Below are 18,857 nucleotides of genomic sequence, written 5' to 3'. Positions count from 1 at the left end.
TGGCAAAAAACCGTTGGACGTCAGAGCAATCTTGGACTAATGAGTTTTAATACCAGTAACTGAGTAAGGTTAACATTTGCCTTCAAGAATAAATGTCCTGGACTAGCATGACAAGTCATATTTTAATTCCACTTTCAAAGGTCCTTTTCATTAAAAATGAAATACTTTCTCATAATCTTTATAAACTGTAAAAGTTGAAGTTAGCCCCAGGATGTGAACTGGGATCAAGTCTGTTTCACGCCTTGTCAAAATAATTATGACTGGCAAGGCTTTTTTTTTTCTGGGACGCCTTCCTATGAGGTTCTCCCAAAAAAATTAAAATAGCATTGCCAGACCTTATAATTATTTGGACTATTTTGCTCAATAACCATGTGTATTGTCCTTCAAACAAACTAGGTCATCTGAAGACTGGAGAAAAGGGAGAAGAATTGTTGAGCTAGATGTCCTTGCCACTGGTCTAAGAGCATGTCTTAAATGTGGTTTGCCCCTACAGCTTGGACATACTATTGACATACAGACATATGGTCTTGGATGTCTATTGAAAGTAAGTAATTCAGATTTAAACAAAAAATCTAGAATGTCTAAACACTTTGAATGAATTCAGCTCGTCTTTCTATCCATCAAAAATAATTTCAATCTATGATTCAAGAACAGCCCTGAATTTTAATGATCAGTCGTCATCATTGGAATACATTGTGTAACATGTGTGTTTTAACAAGAATCAAATCTTTAGGTCAAAGTTCAGTATTCAGAAAATCAAACCAGAGAAAGCCTATTCTAAAAGCTAAGTGTCAATACTAAATTTCAATATATATATATGTAATTGATGAGTGCTAACTCCCTGGTTGTGTTCAATGCATTGAAGACCTCAGCAACACTCACCTAAACAATTTGCTAGAACTATATTTTTATTTGAGAGCATTAAATATACAAAATACATGAACATGTACATGTACTACTAAAATCCGGGGGTCTGTAATCTTGAATGGTATAATGTAAATTAATTTCCAATGTGAAATGGGAAAAGACAATTTGATATGCATGTTCATACCTAATGAAGCATTATAATAAAAAAAAGAAGGATTTTGATATGACATGCTTCTAGCATTTTAATAACAAACCGAGGAAGTTACTACATTTTTGTATATGTAACGGTACGACATGACTTACTCACTATTTAAGCTCTGTCTGCCTTTTTGTCATTTAAAAGTAACATTGAAAAGATGGGAAGAGAATAATGAAATCTAATTTTGATGTGATTTTTGTCATACAAATACTGACGTTTGACCATTTGTCTCTTTATAAAATCAACCATTTTTTTTCTTCAGGTACAGTGTTTTAATACCATTTGTATGCATGTAAACAGTGTTCCTACTGGAAAGCGTCATGACAGAGTATGGGATGTCAACAGTAAACTTGCAACAGGTACATGGACATGAATGCACAATGTTATCCAGTCATGTAAATATAGTCAATCAGCATCCAGGCAAATTTTTTTCACTATCACCTACATTTTCAGGGTTCACTTAGTTGGTTAAAGTTTATGTCATACATTACTATATCTGAGCCATTATATTTATTCGGTCATTTAAACTTGCTAGCATTTTAACAGATAGAGTTCTTGCAAGCTTTTTATAAAACTAATACTATAGAGCTAGTTTTGAAATGCTGGATGATTGACTTTTTGTCAAAGAGTTATGCCCCTTGGAAATGTTAGATTTATGGAAAATGGCCTTGTTAGCACTCTATGGGGGTACGGTTCATGCCAGACTTTTGTATAACTTATACTCTTAGGTTAATATCAGCAATATCTTGAAATAAATTATAAAATGGTGGGATATCAACTTTTTTAAAGAGTTATGCCCCTTGGAAATAAAAAAAAAACATGTTCTTATGTTTTAAATAACTGGTATAGTTCTAAAACTATAAAAAATGATTTAAAAAAAATCATCAACATTGCGAGATCAAAAAGTCTGCAAATATTCATCAAAATTGTACTGCATCATTATTTAGATAATTGTATCTTTGATTATTTTATTACAGCCCTTGTTCACTCTGGGCTTGGAGAAAGACAAGCTAATAGTTTCCTATCAGAGCTAAATATTCCAGCATTCAGTTATAAACTTGTTAGTGCAAGACTGAAAGAAGTAGGGAATGTTGTTGAAGAGGTAGCCAAGGAATCAACAAATGAAGCACTAGAGAAGGAATTGGCAGCTGTAGAACAATATGTACCTAAAATAAATAAAAATTGAAACATTAAACTTAACTCAAATTCATCAATGGGATACTTATAATTTAAATTATAATGATTAAAAAGAAGATGTGGTTGCAAATGAGACAACTCTCCACAAGAGACCAAAATAACACAGAAATTAACAACTACAGGTCACTGTGCAGCCTTCGACAATGAGCAAAGCCCATACCGCATAGTCAGCTAAAAAAGGCCCGAAATGACCATGTAAAACAAATCAAACAAGAAAATAAACCGCCTTATTTTACATTAAAAAAATCTACGAAAACCAATATGTAACACATAAACAAATGACAACCACTGAATTACCGGCTCCTGACTTGGGACAGACACATACATACTTAATATAGGTGGGGGGATGGCTTTTGATCATATTAGTTTGATTCTTATCCTCCCCCTAACCTTGGGCAGTGGTATAACAGTACACTATAATAAGCATTGATTGAATTTGAATTTTTCATGCACTGTAAAAAATAAGAAACACATTATTTTTATTTTTCAGTAACTGAGACCTTCAGTTTTCATTATAAAAATTGGGAATGTGACTTCAAGTTATTTAGATTTCTAACATTTGACTAAATGATTTGATCCAATAATGTGGGTTTGGACACAAAGACAATATATTTCTGACTACGATTGACGATTTCATTTGATTTATACAATCTTTGACATCTCCAGTTACATTTTATATTATGTTTAGTTTATTTACTAGTACTTTTATAAATTACAGAAAGAAAGGTACACTTGTGGTTGCTGTAGATGCAGGATGGCAGAATAGAGGAAGTGGTAGAGCATATGACAGCAAATCAGGTATAACTAGACACCAACAGTTATAAGAATGAAAATAGACATTGACATAACATCATATTACAGATAACACCAAGAAACAAAATAAAACATGATGGTCTTTCATGTCAAATATTTATATCTTTCTAGTCAGATTGAGTCAATGAACTGTTATGAGGTCAAATATCAATTAAACAAGCATTAACTACATGTACAAATATGCCATTTGGAAATGATGAGTAGTTGTCGCATTGGCTATTGTTGATCATAACTCATTTCCTTATTTTTGTCAAGCCTGAGACTTTTGTTGCAGAAAGCTAAAAATAGGGATAGTGAGTTGGCATTTGCAGTGGTGTTAATTTTCTTCTTAAAAGCTTTATATTTTTGTCCTTGACCATATTTTCATGGTTCAGTGTCCAATTGAGAAAAAAGTTAAGGTGAACATGTCCAACTGTCAGGTGCCATCTGACCTTGACTTCAGTATATAAATATTATTTATAAGATTAAAAATGTTTATTAAATATCTTGTTTTGATATGTAGTAAACAAAATATCTCAGATAATCTTATAAAAACCAGATTACATAAGATATCTTGATTTTAGAATGAATAGTAAAACGGCTTGCCATAATAAATACATATCATAAACAGTTTTGATTTAAGAACTTATTTTTGATTACTAGGTCATTGTTCTATGATTGGTCCAGAGACGGGGAAAATTATAAACTACTCCGTAAGATCAAAATAGTGCAGAGTTTGCAGTAGAGCAGAATTCAGAAATGAAAGTCCAAGATAGCATGCATGCTACGTTAACTGGGAAGGGAGTTCAAAGGGGATGGAGGCTGATATGGTGATAGAAATGTTGAAAGATGTACAGAGTAAAGGCTGTACAGTAGCTGCATTAGTTGGGGATGAGGATTCAACAACAATAGGACGAGTACGGGCAAACATCAGTAATAGCATTGAAAAGATATCTGATAGAAATCACTTAAAGAAGATTCTTGGAAACAGTCTTTACTCTCTCAAGAAAAATCATCCTGTATTAACAGTTAAAATAATCAAATATTTACAAAGTTGCTTTAACTATATAATAGCACAAGGTGAAGGTAATCCAGAACAAATAGCAAAAGATCTCAATACACTTTCGAAACATCCTTTTGGCGATCACCAATGCTGCTCAAGTCGATGGTGTAAATTTCTCAGCAATCCAAAGTCTGTTTTTAAATCATTTCCTTAAGGAAAACCTCTGTCAGGTGCAAGTCTACAAAAGTCTCTGGAAAGTGTTTTTGAATGATATGCTGAGAACAGCCTTAAATTGTCAACTGTCGGAAGTACTCAAGCTAATGAGAGTTTCAACAGAATGGTTTCTGCTAAAGCACCAAAGCGTGTTCATAACAGTTCTTCTGGAAATTTGAATTACAGAGTTGCAGCAAGTGTTGCCCAGAAGAACACAGGTCACAGATACCTAGTTAATGTAAGTTTTACTACATTGGATTCATTATTATTCGTGGGTTTCGAGGGTACATGTGAACCATTTAAATTTTTCATGAATAACATATTCGTAATAGGCTATGTATACAGAGATTGGAAAAACCATGAAATCAAATATCCACAAATTTGCAAGTTTTCAGTAAACCACATAAATTGATATACACGAAAAAAAATGAATCCACAGTATATTCATTAGAGCCCCTACTTGAAAAGTGGGCAGAACATAGTGTTTGTGGTGTCCTTGTGTCCACCCATGGCCATCTGTCTGAAGACATAGCAGATTTGCATATTTCCCAACCTTTTTTATTACAACAACTTTTAAAGAGTTATGGGACTTTGACTGTGGCTCATCAAATTCAAATAAACATCCAAGGCAAATATCTTAGTATGTAGAAGCAGCATATATTGTAAAGATTAGAACTTATCTGAAAACTTTACATAATGCTGACATACCACCTCAGTCTTGTTTTTGTAGGTCAGCATTCAAAAGAATAATTGCTCTTGTAGTGTAGATCTGTTTACTTAGCTCTTATTATTTTGTTTTTTGTAAGAAAAAATAGTTTTATATAAATATGGAGTCTTATTTGTTATTTTTCATTTTTCAGGTTAATAAGAAGTTGGGTCTTTCACCAGGTTACCATACTCAGCGCCTTGCCAGAATAAGAGATTATCAGCGAGCAAAGCAGAGGGCATCGGCAACTACAAGAGCATTTAAAAGAAAACGACTTGAAAGGAAAGCTAAGATGTAATTAATGTATATTTTATTTCAAAATATAACCCATTTATTTACCTGTGTATAAGAAAAATAATAATGTCCAATGAAAAACCATATTTTTTCATTGTGGAATAACCTTTACAATAAAATTGAGAATGGAAATGGGGAATGTGTCAAAGAGACAACAACCCGACCAAAATAAAAAAACACAACAGCAGAAGGTCACCAACAGGTCTTCAATGTAGCGAGAAATTCCCGCACCCGGAGGCGTCCTTCAGCTGGCCCCTAAACAAATATATACTAGTTCAGTGATAATGAACGCCATACTAATTTCCAAATTGTACACAAGAAACTAAAATTTAAATAATACAAGACTTACAAAGGCCAGAGGCTCCTGACTTGGGACAGGCGCAAAAATGCGGCGGGGTTAAACATGTTTGTGAGATCTCAACCCTCCCCCTATACCTCTAACCAGTGTAGAAAAGTTAAAGCATAACAATACGCACATTAAAATTCAGTTCAAGAGAAGTCCGAGTCTGATGTCAGAAGATGTAACCAAAGAAAATAAACAAAATGACAATAATACATAAATAACAACAGACTACTAGCAGTTAACTGACATGCCAGCTCCAGACTTCAATTAAACTGACTGAAAGATTATGATTTCATCATATGAACATCAGGCACAATCCTTCCCGTAAGGGGTTTAGTATCATACCATCATAACATATATGAGAAGAACATAACCCGTGTCATGCCAACAACTGTTTTTAGAATAAATGTGTTTAGTTCCGACGCAAAGACCTTATCAGTGACTCAATATTAACGCCAAAATATGCAATCTTTAATGACTTGACAACAGTATCGTAATTATATCCCTTCTTAATAAGTCTATTCAAAGGTTTTGTAAGTTTATGAGGTGAATACTGACACCTTTGTGCTTTATAAAGAATATTTCCATAAAAAACTGGATGTGAAATACCTGAACGTATAAAAAGTCTGCATGTTGAGCTATATTTACGAATAATGTCTTTATACCGATGATAAAATTTAGTAAATGTTTTGACTAGTTGTTGATATCGAAAACCCTGGTGTAATAATTTTTCAGTAATACATAAATTTCTCTCGTTAAAATCTAAAACATTGTTACATACACGAGCGAATCGTACAAGTTGAGATATATAAACACCGTAAGATGGTGACAAGGGAACGTCACCGTCTAAAAACGGATAATTAACGATAGGAAATGAAAAATCATCCCCTTTATCATAAATTTTAGTATTCAGCTTTCCGTTAGTGATATAGATATTAAGATCGAGGAAAGGGCAGTGGTCATTGTTAGTATTAGCTTTATTTAAAGTGAGTTCACCAGGATAAATTTCATTAATATACATACTGAAGTCGTCATTATTGAGAGCCAAAATATCATCCAAATATCTAAAAGTATTATTAAATTTGTTTATCAGATGTTGTTTTGATGGGTCTTTGCTTATTTTTGTCATAAATTGTAACTCGTAACAATACAAAAAGAGGTCCGCAATAAGTGGTGCACAGTTAGTCCCCATTGGAATTCCGATAATCTGACGATATACGGAATCCCCAAAGCGAACAAAAATGTTATCTAGTAAAAATTCAAGGGCATATATAGTATCAAAGCATGTCCAATTAACATAGTTTTTTTGTTTATTGCTACTAAAAAATGACCTAAAAGAGTTTGAACATATATATTCACATTCTGATTTTTTGAATGCCCATTTAATTAGGTGTGTGAATTTTTTCTTAATGAGAATGTGAGGCAATGTGGTATACAGGGTAGAAAAATCAAAACTTTGAACAGATTCAAAATCACCAATATAAGCATGCAATTTATCAAGTACTTCCAACGAGTTCTTGACACTCCAAAAGTAATTTATTCCACTATTTTCGAAGGCCTTATTTGAACAATTTATTATAAGGTTTTTAATTGTACCAAGTGTGCTGGTAAGAATAATAGACAATTTAGTAGTTGAACAATGACTTGAAGACGAAATAAATCTATATTTGTAAGGGGTTTTGTGTAACTTCGGAAGCCAATACATAGTTGGAACTTTCATTGTATTTGGCTCTGCTTGTAAAGCGGAGGCTAAAAGTTTATGTTTGTTACAGATTTCGTTTTCTGAAAATGGAGTCAGTTGGAATGTTGGTGAATTGGTGATTTCCTTTTTCAGAACCTCGATGTAAAATTTACGTCAAACAATAATAATATTATTAGCAGCTTTATCGGCCGGGACAAAAACAAATTCCTTGGCTAGTTCTTTTAGTTTATGTTTGATACGAGAAATAGGTTTATTGTGGTTATTGTTAATAGTAAAATGTTCTTTAAAATGTTGAATACGTATATCAACTATCTTCATTACTGAATTAAAAAAAGAGTCCAAAGATTTTTTGTCAGCTTTTTCCCGTTTTATCCATTTCATACAGTAAGTATGGAGTGAGTCGTGGATGATATTACGACACTCATTCCAATTAATAATTGACGGGGGACGATATTTAGGTCCTTTACTGAGAAATGATTTTAACTCTCGGTCTTGAACGATGTTAAGATCTCCTGTTATAACATGGGAAAGGGGTCCATAAATATATTCGGAATTACTGCAATTACATGAAGTAGGTGTATTTTCACTGATATTAACATCTTTACACAATTGACTATAATTAAACACAAATTTCCGGGTAGATTTCTTGTAAATATAACAAATAAGAGGTAGCTCAGTAATGTCAAAATATCCAGGAATTTGTTCTTTAACAGAATGGTCGTTAAATATACCGGCAATATTTACAAAATCAAAGCCTTTATTGACATATTTAATTTTAATAAAATGTTTTTTATGATCTTCAGGGCGATCAATTTTGGGAAATAATTTAGAATAACAATATGCCATAATAATTTGAACAATTTCATACTTAGGACTGCTATATGAAATTGTGTTGCAATCCTCCAAAATTTTATTTAACTTATTAACCGGTAACGAACAGAGTTTTGTTAACAGATAATGTCTGCCGTTGTTTTTTGAAATAGAAATTAGGTCCGAAATATTGGTATGATTGGCCCGAAATTTTCGTTGATTGCGATTTGTTCTACAACCGTGAGAACGGTTTTTACGAACAGTTTTAGAAACAATATCCAAAATGTTAACGGAATTGGTTCTAGATATATTACCAATTCCCATGATATTATCATTTAGACCCGAGAGGGTAAACTGTCTGTAATTTTTTAATCCAATTTAATTCAATTATTTTCCGTGATCGTACAAACTTTGAATGCGATTCACCAGGCTGTTTATAAAACCACATCTATTGAATAACCTTATTTTTCAAAGTGGAATAACCCTTGAAAAGTACAACTTCTAGCAATTAACCTCAAAAGCCTCTTGTAACTCATAGATTAATACTGAAACACCATATATATATATTTGCTTTTTTCGTTTCCATAAAATCAGTAAAAAGCTTGTATTGAAATTAAATTTGATATTTTTATAACTTAAATGGGAGTTTTCAGGACAAATAATATTTAATATTTATAGCATAAGACCCAAATGGTAAAAAATATAAAAATTGGGTAACTATTTTTCTTGATAATTGAAATAAATCTTATTTCATTTAGGCACCAAAAGCTTGCATCTGCAGAAGTCAGAGAAGGTGTCTCCTATCAAACAGGATGTTCTCTTGATGCAGCAATATCGGAAGATATTCAGTCTATTCCTGCACCAGTTATTACTCCAGAATATCTTCCTTTGGAACCAAAGACCTTGAATGACAGTTGCATGACATACTTTGATGTTGAAACAACAGGACTTGGTAAGGATTACTTATTATGACAAACGGCTCCAAGTATTTAAGATTTGAATACCTCTTTTTGTAGATTTACTGGGGTGTAAAAGAATTGTCTGAAGTACTTTTTGGAGAAGAACAGATTTGCTTCATTCTAAAAAATATGTTCACAGTAAATGCCTTTACAACCCTATAAAATTACTAAAAAAAACATTCATTAATGATAACATACTATTTTGTAAGGATCATGAAAAGAATTTTTTTCCCCAGTTTTTTTCTTTTATTCACCTGTGCACTTTATTGTGAAAGCCAGTGTCATCAGGAAGTTATATTTCATTTTGAAATAAAGGTTACTTTTAGAATGATGAGAGATTATTGTTAACCAATTAAAATAACGTGTTACAAATGTATAATGATTGATTGATTGTTGGTTGCTTTACGCCGCATTAGCACAAAGAGGCTATATCGCGGCGAGAGCTAATTTGAATATTTTTACAATTTAAAGCATATTTTTAAAATAAGACAAAAGGTCCTTCAATACACTAAAATTCTTGACTCAAGCAAATTGATTATATACAAATAAAAATCAACAGTAAAATAACGTGATAAAAATTAAAATCGATTTAAATATAATAACATTTTTATATTTTATAATAAATTCCAATTTCTTTTAAAAAAGCAACAATATTTGTAAATGGAACATTATTAAATAAATCATACATATTATTGACATTGAAATGCTTCTTACGAACATCAGCAAAGTCAATACAATTAATTAAAACATGTTTAATAGTATACTTGCAGTTGCAAGGAACACATTGTGGTTCATCTTCATTTTTTAAAAGATACTCGTGTGTTATTCTAGTATGACCAATACGACATCTAGTAATAACAAATAACACACTGATCTTTTCTGCACATAATATTATCAAAAGGTTTGCCTAAATTAGGCTTAATTTCATGCAATTTATTATCGTCTTTTTTACTCCATTTATTTTTCAATATATTAAAAACATATTCTCTAATATTAGATTTAAAATCAGTATATGGTATATCACAGTTAGATAGAGGGTCACCAAGGGCATTCTTTGCCTCAAGGTCTACAGCTGTGTTTCCAAGGATTCCAACATGACTCGGAACCCATAGAAATATTATTTCTTTCAGAAGAATTTTTAAATTCCTCATTACATATAAAATTTTCAGGATTGTTGGATTTTAATTTTAGTATTTCGTATAGCTTGTAAGCATGAAAGTGAATCCGAACATATAATAAATTTGGATTTATCTGAAGAAGCAATAAATTTCAAAGCCAAAATTATTGCTTCTGCTTCAGCAGTAAAGATGGATGCATCAGATGACAAACGGAGGGTTGCAGCTCTGTCCCTGAAGACAGCAGCAGATGCAACTCTATCACCATCTTTTGATCCATCAGTATAGACAGTTGAAAAATCGAGATAATCGGCTTTAATTTCAGCATAGTGTTGCTGAATTAAAAGAGGATTTGTTTTATTTTTATTGTGTTCACGGAGATCAAATATCATTTTTGGTTTGGGAAGTTCCCATGGAGGACATTTGCAAGTTTGAACTTGAGCAACAGATTTTAAATCAAAAGAAGCTAAATGTGGTTTTAAACGTAAACCTAACGGAGGAATTTTATTTTCATGTTTTGCAAAAATATCTTCATAAATCGGATTAAAAACACAGCTGTAGGCAGGATTATCTGAATGCGCTTTTAGTTTGACAGCATATTGAAGTCCAAGCTTCAAACGTCTGTCAGTGAGTGAGTGCTCATCAGCCTCTACATACAGACTCTCAACTGGTGAGGTTTTAAATGCGCCAAGACAGAGACGCAAACCTTGGTGATGCACAGCATCGAGAATCTGTATGTAGGACTTCCTTGCAGAGCCATACACTATAGAGCCATAATCTAGTTTAGATCTAACAAGAGATCTATATAAATTGAGTAAAATGTTGCGATCAGCACCCCAGTCAGTGCTGCCGACAACTTTTAAAATATCTAAAGCTTTTAAACATCTCGCTTTTAACATTTTGATATGGGGTAGAAAGGTTAACTTTTTATCGAAAAGTAAACCAAGAAATTTGGTTTCATCAACCATTTTAATTGGGTTGCCGTACAAAGTTAGTTCTGGATCAAGATGCAATTTTCTTTTGTTACAAAAATGCATCCCGACCGTTTTTGAAGTGGAAAATTTAAAACCATTTTCCGAGGCCCATGTTTCAATTCTTCCAAGACATAATTGTAATTGTCTTTCAATGTTATTCATATTTTTGCCTCTGTAACATATTAAAAAATCATCAACGTACAATGAACCTTCAATATTACTTTTTAAAACTTCAACAAGGCTGTTGATTTTAAGACTAAATAATGTGACAGATAAAATACTGCCCTGAGGGACACCCATCTCTTGATCATAAAGATCAGACATGGTCGAATTAACTCTAACATTAAATTGTCTGTTAGAGAGAAAATAAGAAATAAAATTAGGCATATTGCCTTTCAACCCCATATCAAATAGATCTTTTAAAATACCATATTTCCATGCAGTATCATAGGCCTTCTCAAGGTCGAAAAAGACCGACACCACGTGCTCATTTTTCGCAAAACCATTACGGACAAATGATTCGAATCGAACAAGATGATCAAGAGTACTGCGACCCTGTCGGAATCCACACTGGATATTGGCTAATAGCCCATTGGATTCCAGGAACCAAACAAGGCGATCATTGACCATCCGTTCGAGTGTTTTACAGACACAACTGGTAAGAGCAATTGGTCGATAATTAATAGGATCCGTATGATCTTTACTTGGTTTTGGAATAGGCACGACGGTTGCAAGCTTCCAGATTGATGGTAAATCACCAGATTCCCAGATGTTATTCATGAGCTGCAAGAGAGCTTCTAGCGAGGAATCTGGCAAGTGTTTTAAGAGTTGGTAGTGAATATTATCAGGCCCACAAGCTGTATCATGGGCTTTTGACAGAGATGTTTTAAGTTCTTCAAGAGAAAATAGTTTATTATAATTTTCACCATTTTTTGATTTAAAGTTTAATTTAATTTTTTCTTTTTGTTTTTTAACTTTTTTAAAGTCTTCCCTGTAGTTGTTACAAGAAGAAGACTTTGCAAAAGTTTCACCAAGTTTGTTGGCAATATCCTTTTCAGATGTTAATAAATTATTGCCGTCTTTCAAATGTTTTACAGTGGCTTTAGAATTTTTACCTTTTATTTTTTTACCATATTCCAAACTTTTGTCATCGGAGTGCGAGATGTAATCCCCGAGACAAATTTTTTCCAAGATGTTCGTCGGGCTTGCCTACAAGTCCGCCGTGCCTTAGCGCGAAAAATACGGAAATTACTCAAGTTTTCCGTCGTTGGTTGTTGATTGAACCGTCTTTCAGATTTTTTACGGTCACCTATGGCTTGATCACATGCGTCATCAAACCATGGTTTACTGGGATGTTTTGGATTTGCCGAGGTCTTAGGAATAGTTCTGTCAGCAATTGACGTTAGAACTGTATTAAAGTTTAAAATTGGATCTTGCACAGTCTCAAACATCTTTGACTGAAGTTCCGCTCGACAGAGATTCTCAAACAAGGACCAGTCCGCCTTGTCAAGTTTCCAACGTGGTATTCTCTGTTGGGCAGAATTAAAAAGATGTTCAAGTACTATTGGAAAATGATCACTTCCACATAGATCATCATGAACACGCCATGAATAATCCAGAAGCAGAGAGGGATCGCATATAGTGATATCAATAGAAGAATAAGACCCGTTTCCAGGATGAAGATACGTATTAGATCCATCATTAAAAATGCATAATCCTTCTTGAGAGACAAAGTCCTCAATGATCTTACCTTTGGCATTATGAGTCTTGCTACCCCATAATGGATTGTGGGCATTGAAGTCGCCCATAAGTATAAACGGTGAGGGTAATTGATCAGTGAGGTTTTTGAGTTTTGCTTTATCGATAATTGAATTAGGTGGAATATATATCGAACATAATGTAATTGTTTTGTCTAATGATAAACGAATTGCAACTGCTTGCAGATCCGTTGTGAGTTGGACTGTGCTATGAATGACGTTGTCCTTCACAAAAATGGATGATCCGCCTGCAGCACGTTCATCTACCTTAGAAAATGTACTATACATGTTGTATCCTTTTAAAGATACGTTGTCACTTTCTTTTAGATGAGTTTCTTGAAGACAAAATGCAATAGGTAAAAAAGACTGAACTAGAAGTGTTAACTCGAGAAGATTTATTTTAAGACCTCGGCAATTCCATTGGATTATATTTGACATTGCCAGCATTCTTATTTCGCTCACCCTGAGATCGTGATCTTTCGGGTGGCGGAACCCTTTCAGTTTCCATTTCAGTTTCGATGATAAGTGTTGAAAATCTGTTGTGCGAGGAGAGTCGTCGATCTCCAGGACTACGCGCAGCTGGTGTTACTCCGCCTCGACCCCTACCCCGCGACCTCGAATCAGAAGACTTCTGAGAGGATGTATTTCCTGGCTTCTTTTGGACATCCTTCTTTTCTTGAGAACGAAGAGGAGATGGGGCTCTGGTAGACTGTGTACTGGACGAAGAAGATTCCTTCTTAGATGCAGATGAAGGAAGACTTTTGGAGGTAGAAGAATCATCTATGTCACTGGGAAGATCCCAGACAGATTCACCGCTCCAATTGTGTATTTCTACTGTTTCTTTTTTCTTTTTATTTTTTTTCTCATTTTTTTTGGTGATGATAGTGAGCTCTGTAGGGAAGATTGAGTTGACTGAGTACTGGTTTTGGAAGATATTGGTTTTCTTGGAATTAATATTCTATCGGTAGGTTCTGTTTCAACAGGCAGCATTTTAAAATTGTCCGCATCAATTGGCCAAGTCATGCGAGTTTGTGTATTCTCGTGACTGAATGAGCGGACAACTTTGCTGGCGTACGATGGTCTGTTTGAAACAAGGAGATCATTCGAAACAGAAGCTATCTGTTTAGCTTCTGGGTAACTAATGTTTCTTTCTGTTTTAATTTTAATAATATTTTTTTCTTTAAGGTAAACAGGGCAGTCCCTAGACGATGAAAAATGGGATTCACCACAGTTTACACATTTAGAAGATTCAGAGTGACAGTTTGTTCCCTCGTGTCCTTCGTCAGAACACTTGAAGCATCTCTGCTTACCACGACATTGTTTGCTTCCATGACCAAACTTTTGACAAGTAAAGCATCGAATTGGGTTTGGGATAAACATGTCAACTCTGATTCCGAAGCAACCTAAAGTAATAGATGGAGGAGGAGTTGGAGTTCTAAAGGTCAAAAGATAAGTATTTAATTTGATTATATTTCCATTCTTTTTAATTTGAAATCTAATAACATTAGTTACACCTTGGCTTGAAAGTTCCTCACCGATTTCTTCCACGGTAAGGTCACCAAGGTATTGACTTCTGTCTCGAATGATCCCCTTACAGCTGTTCAAACTGTTATGAGGAGAGGCAGAAACAGGAAAGTTTGTTATTGTAGTCATTGTAAGTAAATTTGTTGATTGACTTTTGTTGGAACATTCAACCAACAAATTGCCAGATCTCATTTTTGAAACTTTTTTAACAGTACCAGCAACGCTTTGAATTTGTTTGTGAATTACAAAGGGCGATATTTTTGAAATTGGGTTTTCTTCTGTTCCTTTTATTACAATAAATCTGGGCCAACTGTCATCTTCCCGACAGGGCTCTGAATCATCACATTTTCTTTTCTTATGTATTAAAGCTGATTTAGAGGGTTTGTTTTGTTGTGCCATATAAAAAGGAGAAAGATTCACCATTCTTGCCATCCACCCACCTCGGAGTGCCTACAAGGGCGATGCTGTGTTTCCGTGGCGAACCGGGATCGAGTGCTAATGCTGAAAACGAGCTCCAAATATAATGTAGCTGGTCCTCAAAATCAGCACCCAAGATCCACTGCGGAAAGCACCAGATGTTCCAAGAATAGTATACTCAAGCAGAGCGTATCCATCAAGCGAAAAAGAAAGCGTACCACTTGATTGACCCATGAGCCATCGCCTTCTTCAGTTATCCAAAATATAAATAGCTTAATTTAAAATACATGTGTATATTATGAAAATTGTAACAAGAAAGTTTATTGTTGAGGATTAACTGAAGGGCTCGACATGACCAGCCGATTGATCGAACCGGGTCCATCCGACCTCCCGTTTAGATGATTTCGAAGCCAAAGCAGCTTATTGAACTATAGTCTCGTCCGTCCGGGTATTTTCTGACCGTAAGGAGTCTGGCTATAGCTCTCATCCACAAGGATCTCGTCAACCACCGACACGGGTAGCAACCCACGGCAAACGGGTTGGAGAGCCTATTTTATTTAAAACATCGGGCATCTCACGATGTTCGGATCACTTTAGTCTGGTCTCTACCCTTCGACCTGTCCAGCATGGGTAACCTTACCAGGAGACGAAGCTCCAGCTGGCATAGCTCTTGGGGTCACTGAGACATGCAAGCCCTCCGACCCAAATGTATAATGAAACATACATGCAATGTTAATATATAGATATGAGTAGACATGGTATGAATGCCAATGTGACAACTCTCCATCTAAGTCTTTAACATGGAGCCTTTGCTCATACTGGACAACAAGCTATAAAGGACCCAAAAATTACTAGTGTAAAACCAATGTCATATATATTTGAGATCTACAAAAACATTGTTTTTTTGGTGTTTTTTTCATTGGCTAAATTTGAAAACAATTGTTTGAATTACAGAAATTTAAAGGATTCTTCTAATACAGAACTTTAATGTCAACCCAACTTTTCAAAACAAAGGTTCTTGTTAAAAAATGTGGAAGGAGGGTGAAAGAACAGAGGTGGGCAACTGATCAACATAGATCACTGTGACATACATTTTACACTTCATCACATTTTTGCTGTATTCAATGTTCAAGTTCATATATTAGCATCTAGACTATATTTGGTAGAATCAAGCAACCTTGCATGAAGATGCATCAGGGATAGATGGTCAGCTTCAAATCTAAATTGGGTTGCTGTTACTGACAATTGATGCTTCTAAACTCATGACAATATTTTGAAAAAGGTGGTAACTAATACTAAATGAATTTGTTTAACAGGTAACTTTGAACCTCTAGACTATATTGTTTTTATTTCAGGCAGAGATTCTCACATAATACAGTTGTCTGCTGTCAACAGCCAAAACACTAAATTCAATAGATACATAAAACCAGCTAGACCAATATTACCCCAAGCCTCAGTCTCTTTCTGAAAGAAATTCATAATAGTCCAGTCAATCTAGCATACATTTGACCCTAACCTGAAAGTAATTGCAACAGAAGATTTTTAAGTTTTAATCTTTAGCATTATACCCCAAATATACACAGAAAAAAGTCCCATAAAATCTAACTTGAGGAAAACTAAAAAAAATACCATTTAAAATTCCTATGGGGATTTGCATTGAAAAGGGAAATAACTCTTGCAAAAAAGGCTGAAATATCAATAAAAAATGATACAAAATTATAACTGCACTGCTTCTATTCATCAGAATGTATTGATTCTTGATTTTTTAGCGGTCTTTAGATTATAACAAACAACTCTAAAGGTGTTTTCATATATTTTATCAAGCTATAATCTAGATTTCGTAATTTATTAATTGACCATTTATTGAATTTTTCAACATGTCAAGGTAAAGAATCTCAAATTTAATAAAAATAATTAAGCATGTATTCTTCTTTTTGTGGTTTAAAGTTTCTTAAGATAAGTAAGGTGCTGAAAAAATATAATATACAGATATAAACAATACCAAATTTTCACATTATTTTTTCAAAATGGTTACAAAGCTTCAAATTTGCAATTTCTTTAATGAAAAATGTAAAAAAAAATAAAACTACCCATAGCACTTCGGTTTTGTACATATCATAAGCAGAAGATTATATAATTTAGTCAAATACAAACTTATAACCCCATCAAAGTATCATACTATACATAAATTTCAAGAAAAACAACTAAAAACTGACAAAGAAGACAAATTTTTGCAAGAGTTATCTCACCTCCCAGTGTTAATTTCCATAGGAAATTTAAAATGCTGATTTTGAGTTTTCCTCAAGTTAGATTTGTTGGGACTTTTTTCTGTGTATATAAAGGGCATAATACTATAGATTAGAACTAAAACATTTCTGTTGCAATTAGTTTGAGGTTAAATCTTAGTTTGACTGGACTATAACACCGTACTTGTTGGGCATAACTCCAAAATTTTTGATGTTCCAATATTATTTAATGCACTTGAAAAAAATGGTCTACTTAATAACTTTATGTCATCAGTGAAAGGATTTATTAACACACTTCCTCTTTTCAAAGAGTGTATACCAAATCAACCATCATATTCACAGCCTAAAATTTATAACACTTTATTTGGTGAACTGTATAGCGCTCATGATTCAATGGAAGATGTTGTTGCTCTACGTCGCTTATTTGAGAAAATATCACCTAGTCTTGTATTGAAATCCAAATTCTCTGGCACTTATGAATCTGTAATGCAGTTGTATCAACACAGAAACTGTACAAAAGGTTTGCTTACAACACTGAGACCTCTAACAAATAGCAAAACTATAACGAACTGTATGGCAACGAAAATTGCTAGCAGTGGATTAGGTCTAAGCCATCTTAAACTGGCACATAAAAGAGACCGACAACAAGGAATAGAGAATATATTTACAGAACTATGTGGACATCCATCAAAAGCTCGTGTTACAAAGTCAAAAAAAATAATACAGGCAACATCAACCTATCTGAATGACTTGGAGGAATGAATTGTAATATACACATGTAGATAAAGTTTTATTGACAAAATAGACTACTAAGCAAAGCTGCTTGATTTTATTTGTGGTTGATTTTTTTTACTATATATCAAAATTTATATGAAAAAAAGAAATTGTAATTCGAGTATAAAGAATGGTGTCATAAAATAATGACCCCTTAAAGGCAGGAAAATATATTCTATCATATGGGTAATAAGGGTACTTTTTTTAAACTTTACAAATCTACTGTACACTACTTAGGCTGTACATAAATGAATATGATTGCAGACCAAAAGTGTAAAGGGAAGATAACCAATGTTATATCTCTAAAAGGGGGTTATACTCTGTCTCATTCCTAATCTATATAGTTAAAAGGGGGGGGGCTTTTTTATCTGCATCTTAGGCAAATACCATTCAAATACCAAAGAATGTCCTGCTGGATCTTTCTTGCCTAACATATACTTTTTTTCTGTCTTTAGAAAACATAAAAAAAAAATCATACATCAAGTAAAGCAGAATTATACAAACATTTACAAGGAAATGTTTGAATATTCAGATTTAAAATTATTTCTTTGGACAAAGATAGAAATAGAATATTTTATTCCCAATAACTTGGACATAAATTTTCTAAAAAAAAATTTAAAAACAATCTAGTGAAAAGTACGGGAAAAATTTCCCTCCAAATTTCCACTATATAACCAGTCAAAAAATTCCTGCCATCTTATGGCTTGAGTTGATATTTTAGGTTTACTAAATTTATCCTTAGGGCAAAGTAACCACAATTTATAGGTTAAATCATTGTATACTTCTATTATATACTGTCTTCTGCAGCATTATTAGGTGGGCAAGCTCATCATAATTTGAGAAGGTAAAGTTAAATTTTTTCTGTTATTGTAACTTTTTTTCCAAATCATGTACCCATACTTTTTTTTCTGTAATAATTTAGCTTACTGTAAAGGCTTTAATATGATAACAAAAAAAAAGAAGAT

General features: G+C 33.5%; 1 pseudogene; it reads left to right on the top strand.

Annotated features, from left to right (window-relative positions):
• The first annotated feature begins 2,045 nt into the window (after positions 1-2,045).
• LOC134718050 (uncharacterized) lies at positions 2,046-17,880 on the top strand (annotated as a pseudogene).
• The last annotated feature ends 977 nt before the right edge of the window (positions 17,881-18,857 follow it).

This window comes from Mytilus trossulus, chromosome 5 (assembly GCF_036588685.1).
Source record: "Mytilus trossulus isolate FHL-02 chromosome 5, PNRI_Mtr1.1.1.hap1, whole genome shotgun sequence".
Taxonomy (NCBI): domain Eukaryota; kingdom Metazoa; phylum Mollusca; class Bivalvia; order Mytilida; family Mytilidae; genus Mytilus; species Mytilus trossulus.
Note: the sequence above shows the minus strand (reverse complement) of the source record. Positions and strands in the feature narration are given on the sequence as shown.